This window comes from Cygnus atratus, chromosome 1 (genome assembly GCF_013377495.2).
Source record: "Cygnus atratus isolate AKBS03 ecotype Queensland, Australia chromosome 1, CAtr_DNAZoo_HiC_assembly, whole genome shotgun sequence".
NCBI lineage: Eukaryota > Metazoa > Chordata > Aves > Anseriformes > Anatidae > Cygnus > Cygnus atratus.
In genome coordinates, this window is record NC_066362.1 from 8,396,373 (window position 1) to 8,409,519 (window position 13,147).

Consider the following 13,147-nt stretch of genomic DNA (forward strand, 5'->3'; position numbering starts at 1 on the left):
TCCAACCCCTGAATAGTCGGCATGGAAAGAATAATGCAAAGATTCATTTTAGCCACCAGATGGCAGCAAGACCTCACACCTGCAGAAAAACAGACTTGCACAGTTCAGTTTGCCAAAGCCAAACAGAATAGGTCGACAGGTGACCATCAATATGCAATTCAACACTGAGATGAATTTTTCTAGCTTTAGTATTTCACCTCTACATAAAAACAGTTTATGTGTTCTGAACCTGTCATCGGACTTTGAAATTCAGGCTTCTAATTCAGACATTTTTTCTTTGTTTTATTTTTTTGTTCTATGAAAAGAAATGAAAAAGAAAGAAGTGAGTGAGATCAACCACTAAACATTAAAATGATCTCTGAAAGGATCATAATGAATACAAAAATTAGGACCTTCAAAATGTTTTCCACTATTGTTTGTCACACTGGCTGCCTCCTTTACATTCATAGTGTTCAGAAAAACAGTGGTAAATAAATAACTGAAAAGACAATACAAATTTTGAAGTTTAGAATTCCTGTGTAACTTTTCAGAGACATAATATTTCATTGGTAAAAGCAAATATCCATACATTTTATTAAGCCTCTCATACAATTCATTGGGAACGTCTCTTGAAATGTCTCTTGAATGTATGTCTCTTGAAAGTGACTATTCCTAATTTAAAGTACATTGTATTGTCTTCTCATGGTGTCTTGGTTTCAATTGGTATAGAGTTAATTTTCTTCCTAGTAGCAGGCATTGTGCTGTGTGTTGGCTGTAGGATGAAAATAATGCTGATAATGCACTGATGTTTTAGTTGTTACTGAGAAGTACATATAGTGAGTCAAAGCCTTTCAGTTTCTTATACCACCCTGCCAGCAAGCAGGTTGCGGGTGCACAAGAATTTGGAGGGGACACAGCCAGGACAGCTGACCCAGACTAGCCAAAAAATTATTCCATACCACATGGCATCATGTTGAACAATAAAACTGGGAGGAGTTGTCTGGGGGTGAGGACTACTGCTGCTTGGGAACTGGTTAGGCATCGTTTGGTGGGTGGTGAGCAATCGTCTGGTGCATCTGGTACATCTACATTCGTAGATGTAATGAAATACAGACCATCCTCAGATAGAACGACCAAAGGAGGAACCAGAGGTATCATGTTCTATGTAGAAGCATCTCAGCACTCTCCAGAGACAGATCTAAAGTATATGAAGAATTGGCTTTCTTAATTTTTAGGTCTATTTATAAAGTACTGCAACATCTGTCAGATTTTAGGAACTGGCTAGTGGAGACAAACATGATGTTCTAAGCAGGAAGGCTGAGGAAAAAAGTATACACAAATACTTTGGCTTGAAAGGCCAGAGCGGAGCTTTAAGTGATTGCAACAGTATCTCTGGTGTGAAGCTCTTGGCCGTTTCTGAAATCAATTATACCATATATGAACTCCCAGAAAGCATTGCTTCAATCAGAAAGCATTGCTTCAATGTCCCAAAATTATGTTTTTTCTTAAAAAAAAAAAAAAAAAAAAAAGGTTATGAATTTATCCCTCTTCCAATCTTCTGTCTTCAGGATCACATTAAAAAATCTATTTGCAGTATAAAGTAATGCAAGAGTTTGTGCGTGCCTGCATGTTACAATGTTACAATATCAACCATGCTTTGGGGTCAAATGAAGGACTTATCAGTACTGCTAAAGTTCCTTGCCTTTTTTTCTGTATCTCTGAATAGAACACGTCAGGAGTCCTTTGGTAATACCTGTGAAAGCTGTTATTTGGTAAGCCCAAAACTGAATAGCTTGTGGAAAAATAAATAAATAAATAAAACAGAAAGGTAATTTAAGACTGTAAAATAATACATCCATTTTGTCCCTTCTAAACTTTAATTATTCAATTCAAAACTCTGCTTTCTAATATTCTATTGTCTTAAAGATCAGAACCAAGAAAAATACTTCAGCAAAAGACATTCCACGTGAGCCTATTTTATTTTATTTTATTTTATTTTATTTTATTATTATTTTACTATTTTATTTTATTTTATTTTGCACTATGAAAATCTCGGGATTGATTTTGTTCCCATTCAAAAAATGAAAAAAATATTTTTGGAATCTCTCATTCTCCCAGGAAAAAATTAACCTATGCACTTCATCATGAATCTCTTTCAGGCTTTTGCCTTATCATGCTCAGGAAAAAATGACCCAGCCACAGCACTGGATCTCCTTGCACTTTTGCTAGCTTTCAGTCTACTCTCTGGTCTCCTGGACAACAACAACACTCCCTGTACTCCTGTCTGTAGACAGTTTTGAAAATATCTATTGATTTATCTTTTTAAGCAAATTATTAAATATTTTTCTTTGCTATAACTGTGGTCTGTAAAAATGAGATCTTGTGTTTACATAGTTTGATGCTACAGATATACAAGAACCTAATTAAAAAGTAAATTAATCTTCCAGTTTTTAAAGGTTTGTTTCATTCACAGTACAGTTTTGGAAAGGTAGCCATGTGGAAGCTTTACAGCAGCATTTGGGGGGGCACATTTACTGAAGGGCCAGTCAGCTGGATCTCTTGAACAAACATCACAGGCCTGATAAAAAGTCAGGGTCCCCAGGACTAGCAACGTCTTTGCCTACCCTTCCATTCAGAGACAGAAACCAGATCAGAAGAGAACACGTGGAACCCATGTGTGTTTACAAGCTAGCTGGGGACTACATCAGTGTTTTGCCCTCTTGCATGCTGGATGTCAGGGTGTTATCCTTCCCTTGAACTTCTAAGTAATTAGCTTTTTCTTGGGTTTAGGGCTTTCACAGGGAGAAAATAATAACAACAACAGCAATAATAATAATCTCTCATCACCATCCTACTGTGGTTAATATATGTGCTATGATTGTTTGTACCACTTCATTTACAGCCCTGTTAGTTCTTCTGCTGTCACATATGCAAGAAACATTACTTTCACATAGATACATTTTCACTTAAGCTTCAACCACTTAGCTCCTGATTAAGCTCCTAATTACCCCGGTTAAGTGAAGAAGGTAGAAACCATAAAGTTTTAGTGAATCATGACCTAAATTTATTGCAGGTGTCCTTGTTTTGAAAGGTCAAATCTTAACAGCTTTTAGTAAGATACCTAACAAGGAGTAACAGCAGTACCAGCAGTCAGGAGACAAAAGCCCCTGCTGATGATGTTTAGGAGAAAATCAAAGATGTTCATGTAGATAAACTATTCTGTGTTTTAGACCTAAAACTCCTCCTGTATGGATAAGCATCACGTTGTGAAGATATGCTTTTTCTGGGCAATTTGTCCCTTTAAAAGTGCTATTTATACAATGTAGTTGTAAGTGCGTAGTCACTGACTGATGGTGCTCAGTTTTGGACATAGACAACCCATGTCTGGGAGAGCTACATGTAGGATAGGTGATAGTAAGGCACACATAAGATGTTGGGCTCACAGCTGTGATTGTGTTTGGACCACCAGGCTAAGATCTGCCTCACATTCGGTGCATTAATTTGAAAGTGTCAGTTTTTGAATAATGGAATTAGAGACCAGTAAAAACAGTCATTAAAAGAGTAGATCTGGTGCTTCTAAATGAACTAAGACTAGATAGGCTTCACATATTGGTTTTGGCATTCAAGGCGAGGAAGCTTGTTTCTGATTCCTCACACTATGAAGATAAACCAGGCTTTAGCAGAGTTAATCTCATGTTAGACTCTGTGAGCAATTCCTTCTCTTGTTTTCTTAAACTCCCCCTGGACAGGTTCTGTCCCTGTCCTTCTTGTGCTGAGGCCTCAGAGCTGAATGCAGTACTCCAAGAATGAAGAGAAAGTATCTTTAAATTTCATGCTCTGACTTTGTAATCACCCAAGATTAATTGAATTGTGGAATATTCAACGTGAAAGAAGTGGATGAATCTGTGCTACTTTCCTATCACAATGATGTGGCTTTAGGATCTTTTAGGATACAGGTAAATTCATATGTAATAGAAGAGAGACTTAGTATTTGGATGATTATGTGGAATTAGTCCCCATTTCAAGTAAATAATGACACTTCCTAAGGAGAAAGAAAAATAAACTTGTAATCAGCTATGTCTGTGGTCTAATCAGCTATTACATGCTTTTTTATTTCTCCTTCCTTTAGCTTTTACTGCTGTTTTTCTTCTTCCAGTGACCATTGTGGAACTTTTTTAATTCTAAACACGCAAGTAGGATCACTTATGTTAATAATGTCCTTGTTTTAGTGTCTAGTTGAAATCATTTTCAATGTTCCCAAGTCTTATTAACTACAGAAGCAATTACAGGAATTATTTGAAATTAAAATTTCCCAAAAAATCTCAGGACCATCTAAGATTATCTTAGAAAAGGGCAATGTATACTGAATAGGAAAACCTGAAAGGAACCTCTCCCGCAGTGGTCCCTAGCCAATGTTTAATCATGTTAAAAATGTGAGTATTTCTGGCTAGTTTTATTGCACTACCAGAGAAAAAAATCTTTGTTTCTTTATTTTGGATTTCTCATTCTCTGTTCCTCATGATAAGGTAACCATCATACACTACAGATGTACTTTTAAGGGACTTCCACAAAGATCTGTCTTGTAGCATACAATAATCTTTACCTGAGGAGAGATAAAGAGGCTGGGAAGCACAATTTATGAGTTATTTTTTTTTAATGGAAAATGAATCAGGAAAGTGTGCTTTGACTGGAATACTAAATAAGCTTTATTTGCAGGGGAAAGATTTGTATTTCCAAAAATAACAGGTCCATTCTAAATGACTGAGTTTCCTGTCAGTGTCTTCTCATGAACTTGCAGGTCTTGGTTTTAGCCAGGATAGAGTTAATTTTCCTCCTAGTAGCTGGTATGGTGCTGTGTCTTAGGTTTAGGATGATAATAATGCTAATAACACACCGATGTTTAGTTGTTGCAGTTGTTCTTACACAGAGTCTAGGACTCCTCAGTTTCTCGTATCACCCTGCCAGTGAGGAGGCCGGGGGTGCACAAGAAGCTGGAAGGGGACACAGCCAGGACACTGACCCAAACTGGCCAAAGTGATATCCCATATATCGTGATGCCATGCTGAACAATAAATATGGAGGAGTTGGCTAGGGGGATGGTGGCTGCTGCTGCTTGGGGTCTGGCTGGGCATTGGTCAGTGGGTGGTGAACAATTGCATTGTGCACCACTTGTTTTGTATATTCTTTTACCTTTTTTATTACTATTATTTGCCCTTCCTTTCCTGTCCTATTAAACTGTCTTTGTCACAACCCATGAGTTTTACCTTTTTTTGGATTCTCTCCCCATCCCACTTGGGTAGCGTGAGCAAATGGCTGTGTGGTTATGAGCTGCCTGTCAGGTTCAACCACTACAATGCTATAACGGACAGTTAAACTCATAAGGTATGCAGGTCATGCAACCTAAGCCTTGGAAGAGGAAGGAGATGTTTCAGGACACTGAAGAGGAAGATTCTTTCCTGACAAATATTACTTTTTAATAAGTCTGAAAACTCAGATGCTTTCCAAGTTGCCGGGGCGAGGTGGGGAGAGACTGGGTGGAAAGAGAGAGAGAGAGAGGCAGGGGTCAAGTGAGAGGGAAAGTGAGGGGGAACAGTCGCAAACTAACAAAAAAAATGGTCTTCTAGAAAATGTCTGCGGAACAATGAGTCAGAAATCTCCTTCTATTATTATAGTATCTTCAGAACTCAAGATTTTTTTCAGGTATTTATCCTGAGAGCACCTTGCTAACTAGAGAAGGAAAGAAGACATACAAAGATATGACCAAGAAAGCAAGAGAAATCGCAACAGAAAAGGAAAGTTAACCCAGGCTTTTGCTCTCTCCACTTCCTGGCCTAATTAATTACATTTGTCCCTGGCCAAAGAAAGAAACATAAAACTAGGGAGGATGACCTAAGAAGAACTGGAGAACTTTTCTCTTTAACTTGAAAGAATCCAGCCTGCTGATGAAAGAATATAGTGATCAAATAAGTTAGGTAGACAAACTTCTGTGATTCAGCAAGACTAAAAATACCTTAATAGCGTAGCTGCAGCTGTCTCTACAGCATGGGAGATTGCCTCATCTCTTAAAACCCTAGAGTCAAGCTTCCATAAGTAAAAGAAGACCATATTAGGTGGTTACAATGATGAAAATATTCATAGCAGATGATGAGACAAACAACCACAGAAATGCTCGTGTGTTTTTTGATGGAAGGACACCACCCTTGGTACCCCTGCACTATATATTAATATTTTTCAACATCTGCTACCCATCTTCTTGATGGTAGGCTATAAATAGGTTGTTTTTAACTTATTTTTGTACCGGGTAGACCTATATCTCAAGGACCACTGTGAACTGTGTTTTTGCACTACTTTCACTATAATTATTCTTGGGTATTTGTAATTAAAACCACCTGAGACAGCTACAAACTAGAGATATCTCAGAAACACAGGCAATTTAAATGGTGGTTATGTAGGATGAGTCATAATGATGAATTTGAAATTCTGGCAAATAAACTTACACCTTAAAAATTCAGCTGCTTCTCCTTTTTACTTAGTATTTTTTCAATGGACTTCTAATGAGTTAATAATCAATGAAAGAAAGATCTTCCTACATTCTGTACTTGACGTTAATCTGATGAATATATCCCAGAACAATAGAGTAACTTTACCACATTGGTCTTAAAGAAATTTTGGAGGATGCTTCAAGGTCTGTTTGGAACCAGCAGCGTGCATGTAACTGGCTTGGCACCTGAGGATTCAAATAGATACTCAGTATAATTTCCATAAGTAACTGTGTATCCTACTCCCACAACTTATCATGAATTAATTATCTGAAAAACAGAGACAATCACAGTAGATGTTCACCTTTAAGGACTTGCCAAATCAGCCATTCCAGACGTAAGACATTATGACAAAAGATCTACAGTTGTCATGTACCATGGAAAAAAAGAGGTTTGGGATTTGAGAAATGCAATGTTCTGCTGTCAATTATATACCCAATTGGAGTTGCTGATAATTTTCTTTTCCTATCACACTTAGGTAGCATTTCTGATCACAGAAAATGAAGCAAAGGCCTCAGGAAAGAAAGAGAAAAATATAGAATCATAGAATACCCTGAGTTGGAAGGGACCCACAAGGATCATCAAGCCCACCTCCTGGGTCTGCAAAGGATCACCCAAAAATCAGACCACGTGTCTGAGAGTATTGTTCAAACTCTTCTTGAACTCTGGCAGGGTTGGGGCTGTGACCACTTCCCTGGAGAGCCTGTTCCAGTGTCCAACCACCCTCTCGGTGAAGAACCTTTACTTAATATCCAACCAGGACCTCCCCTGTCGCACATTCATGCCGTTCCCTCAGGTCCTGTACAGAATCACAGAATCTTAGAATACCCTAAATTGGAAGAAGACATATTCTGAGAGGAAAAAAAAAGCGAAGCTCTAACCCAACTATCTGATGCCTGGTCTATTGAGAAGATTGAGACAGAATCTTCTGGGTCTGATTTATAAGGGATTTTCTGAGACAGAAAGAATTTCTGAATATCTTCATCTACATAAAATGTAGCAAACAGATTAAAGCAAGATTCATAAATGTGAAAGAGAGCGTTTGCTTTCTGCCTCCACCAAAATGACTTCCCAAACTAGTGACAATGATTCCCTGGTCTATCATACAAGAGAGCCACAACACTGCTCAAAGGAATACTTGGAGACAACAGGGAGCAAGAAAAGGCAACTGAAACCACACAAAAATTCAGACCTATAAAATATAGCAGAAGGAAAAACACTGTAAGTGAGAAGAAGACTGAGACACATCATTAATTAGTAATGCCCTTTGACATGAAAACATCAGGGGATTTAAAAAACAGTGGTAGGTCCATGAAGTTGGGTTTCTGTGCCTACTAAGCATACTTTGAGGAGAGAAAGAACTTGTCTATAAGATGTTTGTATGAGGGTGTGGGGTGTTGCTTGGGAAAGGGAGGTTTCCTTCCTTCAAAAGTTTTTATTCCTTCAGTCTTGGATCTAATGAGAACCAAATGGTTCCTGGATGTAATTATTTTATAGGGTCTGGTGAACAGACATTAAAACGTTCACCTGCTGTAATCTTAGCTCAAACACGGCTTGCACTGAGGAGGAAGAGTGCAGCGTCCTAGAGCCTTCTGGAATGAAATCTTTCAATTTATAGATAATAAATCACTTAAAGCTGAAAACCACATTTATGTAACACCTCATTGAGCCTTTTTAAAAACATTTTCTCTTGGTCAACCACATGTATAAACAGAGTTGAATCAAAATGATTTGTCTTGTTGATAATGAGAATAAAAGCACCAGTAGCAGGATAATACTATATGCTTTCAGAAAAATTTTGTTAATGGTTTATAAAATAGCTCCCATTGTTCACACAAGGGAAAGCTTTGTCCTTTTTTTCATTGTTGTTAGACTGGAGGGAAGACATATTAAAGGAGAAAATCTTCAATATTTTTTTTTTAAAGGACAGATTTATTGGTTAATAGGTGTGGGTGAAGGAATGTGGAGGAACACTTTCAGGAAAGTGCTATCACGGTGAAAGGTGCTAATGTTTTTTTCATTGGGGATTACTTATGTAGATAACCCAGGATGAAACCCTTAAAGTTATGATTAAAAACAGAGGGACATTACAGATACACTGGGGGACAGAGCACTTTCTCCCTCTCCCTCTCCCCCTAGATTATTCTATTCTTGCTTTTTCTTCCAGAATAACTTTTTAGAATTTATACTCACAAACAGACTCACCTTCCCAGAAATCTTTAGGAATCTAGGAATCTTTAAAATCCAAAATTGTAGGTGCCAAGGAAGGAGAAAGAGAGAGCTGGTAAATCAGTTAGAACTATGAAAGAGACAAGGAGGAGAAGGCTACCACTTTCAAGGACAAGGCAAATTGTTTTGGTGGAAGTGTCTGCGACAGTAATAGATTCTCAGCTATATCTGTTCTCCTATAGAAGCACTTTTATTTCTAAACAAAACCTCTGATAAATTACCAAATATTAGAGAAAAGAGAAGAAGTCAGATTATGAGAGAGAAAAGTTGGAAAGATTGTTAGAGAAGAAGCATCTCTGAGGCAAACTAACTCTCTAATCACCCACATTGCAAACTAGTTGCATGATAATATTTTGGTTGCTTTCTTTTACAGATGTCGCCCAGTTTATTCATATGAAAATCTCTTTGTAGTCAGTTAACTGCAACCCACATCTCAGAAATGACCTTATTTCTTGTGAATATATTGAGAAAAAAAAAATCTATGTCTTCTTTCAAATTAACTTACGCAGATTTCTTGTCTTCATGGTGAAAAGACAATATTGCAAAGCAAAAAAAAAAAAAGTACCACAAAAAAATCCTTCAGAAAAGATATTTTGCTGCATGTACCTCTAGAGCAAAATATGAGATGTTGTGGTATCATAGCAGGGCTGAAGAGCCAAAGTATTGCTCAGGCATTTCTGAGAAAGTATGTCTCCCATAGAACTTGTTTCAGAAATTTAAGAAATAGTCATGGTTATTTTTGCATGTCAGGGCAAACGAGGTGTATTGCTCAGCCAGGACTTTTAGGAAATGAGACTGAAAAGCAATGAGCCATACTTTAGACACAAGACATACTGACAATGTTCTTTAGAAAGAAGTCAGGCCATTTCCTGGAAAATTCAAGGTAAACAAGAGATCAAAACAACAACCTCATCCAGCTGCCTTCCTTCTGACAGCTTTCAAGCTCCTTCATCATGCACTAAATCTAACATTACGTGTAAGTCCATGCAAGAATGCTAATTAAAACAATGTACCTATCACATATTCTTATGCCTTCCAGGCAGCAAGAACACAACAGACTGCTGCTGCTCCAAGTTGCTGTATGGGAGGATAAGAGGTAATTGACCCTGCAGTTGTTAGGTTCATTCATAAAGGGAAATCTCTTGCACAACTGTTGTTTCATCTGCTCTCTCTCTCTCTCTGTCTCTCTCTCTCAAAAAAAAAAATAAATAAATAAAGTAGCAGAAGCATTCCCTTTATATAAGTTATTTGTATATAGTCATGAAGACTAATTACTTAAATGAAGAGTTCCATAAGCACAGGAAATAAGGAAACCTTGTGCTCCATATATTTCTGCTTTATGCTTGACTGACTTCAGAGTCTAAGAAAGCACAGGCTTCATTTGAAAGTTTTCCTGTCTGGGAACTGGTTAAAGCCTCTTCCCATGAGGCAGAGGCATGAACATGAACATCTCCATTTTTCCTCCGTTAGGCATAGCATGCAGGTTCTCTTCCTGTAGCTGGTCATCCATTTTCACAAAACAGGTAGGAGCTTAATTATTTTTTATACTTCTACTCCCCTGTTGAATTCCCTTAATAAAGTATCAGTTTCACTGGGAAGAGAACGGAAGTGCAAAATTAGGAATGCACATGAATGGGCACACTGACAGAAAAAGCCTCATAAGCCTTTTTGCTATAGTAAGTCAAGTTAAAACCCCCACATGCAGATGTCAGATAAAACAATTTTCTTTACAAACATGAGACTGTTGATTTAACTCCAAGGGTTTCAAAAAAAATTATGGCATTCCGTAATAAACAAACCCACAAAATCCTGCAGGAACCCATGAAAACTTAATTGGACTCAGCATACAAAAGAAAATGTGAATACCTTAGTATAGTTGTTGGGTGGTTTTTAACATCCATTATTCCCTGACACAGGAAGAGATGATGTTACGTCCTTCAAAGGTTCCCTCTAAGCAGCATGAGATGAAACCTCTGATTTCTGATTACTGTTTGCTATCTGTTGAAGAGAGTGTAAGCCACAGTATTTGGATTCAAACATGAATCTGAAGTCCCTAAAGGTGCTCGTGCCTGAGGTTTTAGGTCTGATTTGTTTTAGAGATAGAATGACCACCTACATGCATTTATCTAGATCCCAGGCTAAATTTTATGTGTAAAAGCAGGGAGAGTTTTGGGTTAAGGTTACTAAGGAAAAAAAAAATCTCAATCAAGTTAAAGTTATCAAATACTCGTCATTTAGCTTAAGGCAAAAATTCAGAGGAATTTCTGGAATGCAGACAAGGATTGTTTAAAAAAATGAATTGAAGAGTTGAGTCTAGCCCTTTAGGAGAAAGTCTCAGTCAATACTATGTGTTTTTTTGTTTGTTTGTTTGTTTGTTTTTATCTGAATTAAAAAATACTCTTTAAAAAACTGTGAGGCTGCCTCATAAATCAGCTTAACATCTACCTCTTCCCACCAGCATCTGTTGTCTCTACTGCACCTTGGAAAATCAAGAATATATTTTCATGAAAAAGATTTTGAGAAGATTTTGAGGCTTATGTACACAAATCCTTACAGCTGATAAATAGCATATTTTTGTCAGAACTTTGAACAAGTTCTAGAATACTCATTGTTAATTTGGTTTGGTTATCAGATAATTGGTGAGGAATGTAATTTAAATTCATTAACACATTGTTGTTCAGAGATTTCCAAAATTTTTTGCTTAGAGGCAAAACTTCTCAATGATACAAATTCACACAACACTTAATTACATTATCTATTATTCCTCTAAAGGTAGTTTACATATTATGTTAGAGCATGAAGGGAAGAGCAAATCTGCTGTACCATCTGAGGTATACAGTAACGCTATCTGCAGCTGTTCATTCTTCAGCTACTTTTAAAAGCACTTTCTTCCTAATTAGGCAGTTACCTCTAGTGACTGACTAATTTATCCACAGTAAGAGCTGAATATCTTTCATGTTAGCCCAAAGGCTACTAATTTAGGGAGAAAAAATGTAGGATTGGTTACTGCATTCTTGACTTACATGGCTCCCATAATTTTACTGAAGATTCATGGTGTTTAGTGGTGTTTCTCCCCTTTTATTCAAAGCACTGGAACTCAGATTTACATGAGATTCCAGCTTTCATCTTTTCATCATTGGGTTTGATCTGCTACTGATTTTATTACAAGTTCAGATTGGTAGTCATTACAGCCTACCATGTGTTAGAATATTCATCGTCCTTATGTTATGCTGACTTTTTATATGCTAGAGGCTCAAAAATAAGTCATTATTTAGTGCTTCTGGGTGCACCAATACTGTTAAATGTTTACAGAAAAGAAGAACAGAGTAGATCAGCAGTGTATGATTGATCTGCTGATGGTCTAAATTCATTTAATTCAGACATCAGAAAGCTCTTAAGCCTGAACCCTTGTGTTTTTACAAGAAAGCTCAAGTTTTCTGTCTTCTGCATGAGATCTATGCATTAAGGACACAAAGGAACAAAGAGATTACTCGTAGGCAGAGGGAGGAAAGGAATTGATCCACTCTACACTGATTTTCAGTCTTATTACTGTTAAATAGTAGAGTGCTTATCTTGAACATAGAAAATGGCCAATTCTGGGTTAACCATTTGCTTTTCTTATTTCTGTTTTTCACAATAGCTGCAGAAAGTGAAAATAATCTTAAGGTTTATGTATTCTTACTTAGTAAACTGGTCTGGCATATAGATACTGAAAGATTAAGCTGGCTAAAGCCATCTGGTTTCCCCTCATTTTGCAATTGCATTAATTGCTTCTCAGATGGAGCCAAAATGGGGGCTTGTATCTGCATTCTAAAGGATGAAAACCTACTAGAGTAGGAAGAGGAAATAGGAGTCTTGGCATAGCAATACCAGCCCATAAAGCAAGATGAAACAGAATAATATATTAATATTTTATCAATCTATAAGCAAAAAATAGGCCTTGTAAATGGTATATACATTCAAACAGTAAGGATGAGGAGGCAGGAAAGATCTGTTTATAAGACAGGTAAGACTGTAGAGACCTATATCTTGGAGAAATAACTGTGGGTTCTTTTTTTATCTTTCAATTCAGAACATACATGGAAATTTTTCTTACTACATGGAGATTAAGTCATCCAGAGAACCATGTATGGGTATGTATGACATCCGCAAATGGGCTAGTACATTATACACTACAGAAGCACCTGATTTGTTGTGGAAATCTCTGCCAGTTTGGTGTAATTACATGAATTGCTCTTTATTTTTTGGACAGTTGTTCAACTGCCCTTTACAGTCTAAAATTAAAAACTTGAACGAAAATACATTTGCAGCTGAGAAAAATCCTTTCCAATGAAGTATTGCATTTCTTTCCATGTGAATAGCTGTATGTGAAAAACTATTGGTTACTCTCTCCTGTAGCA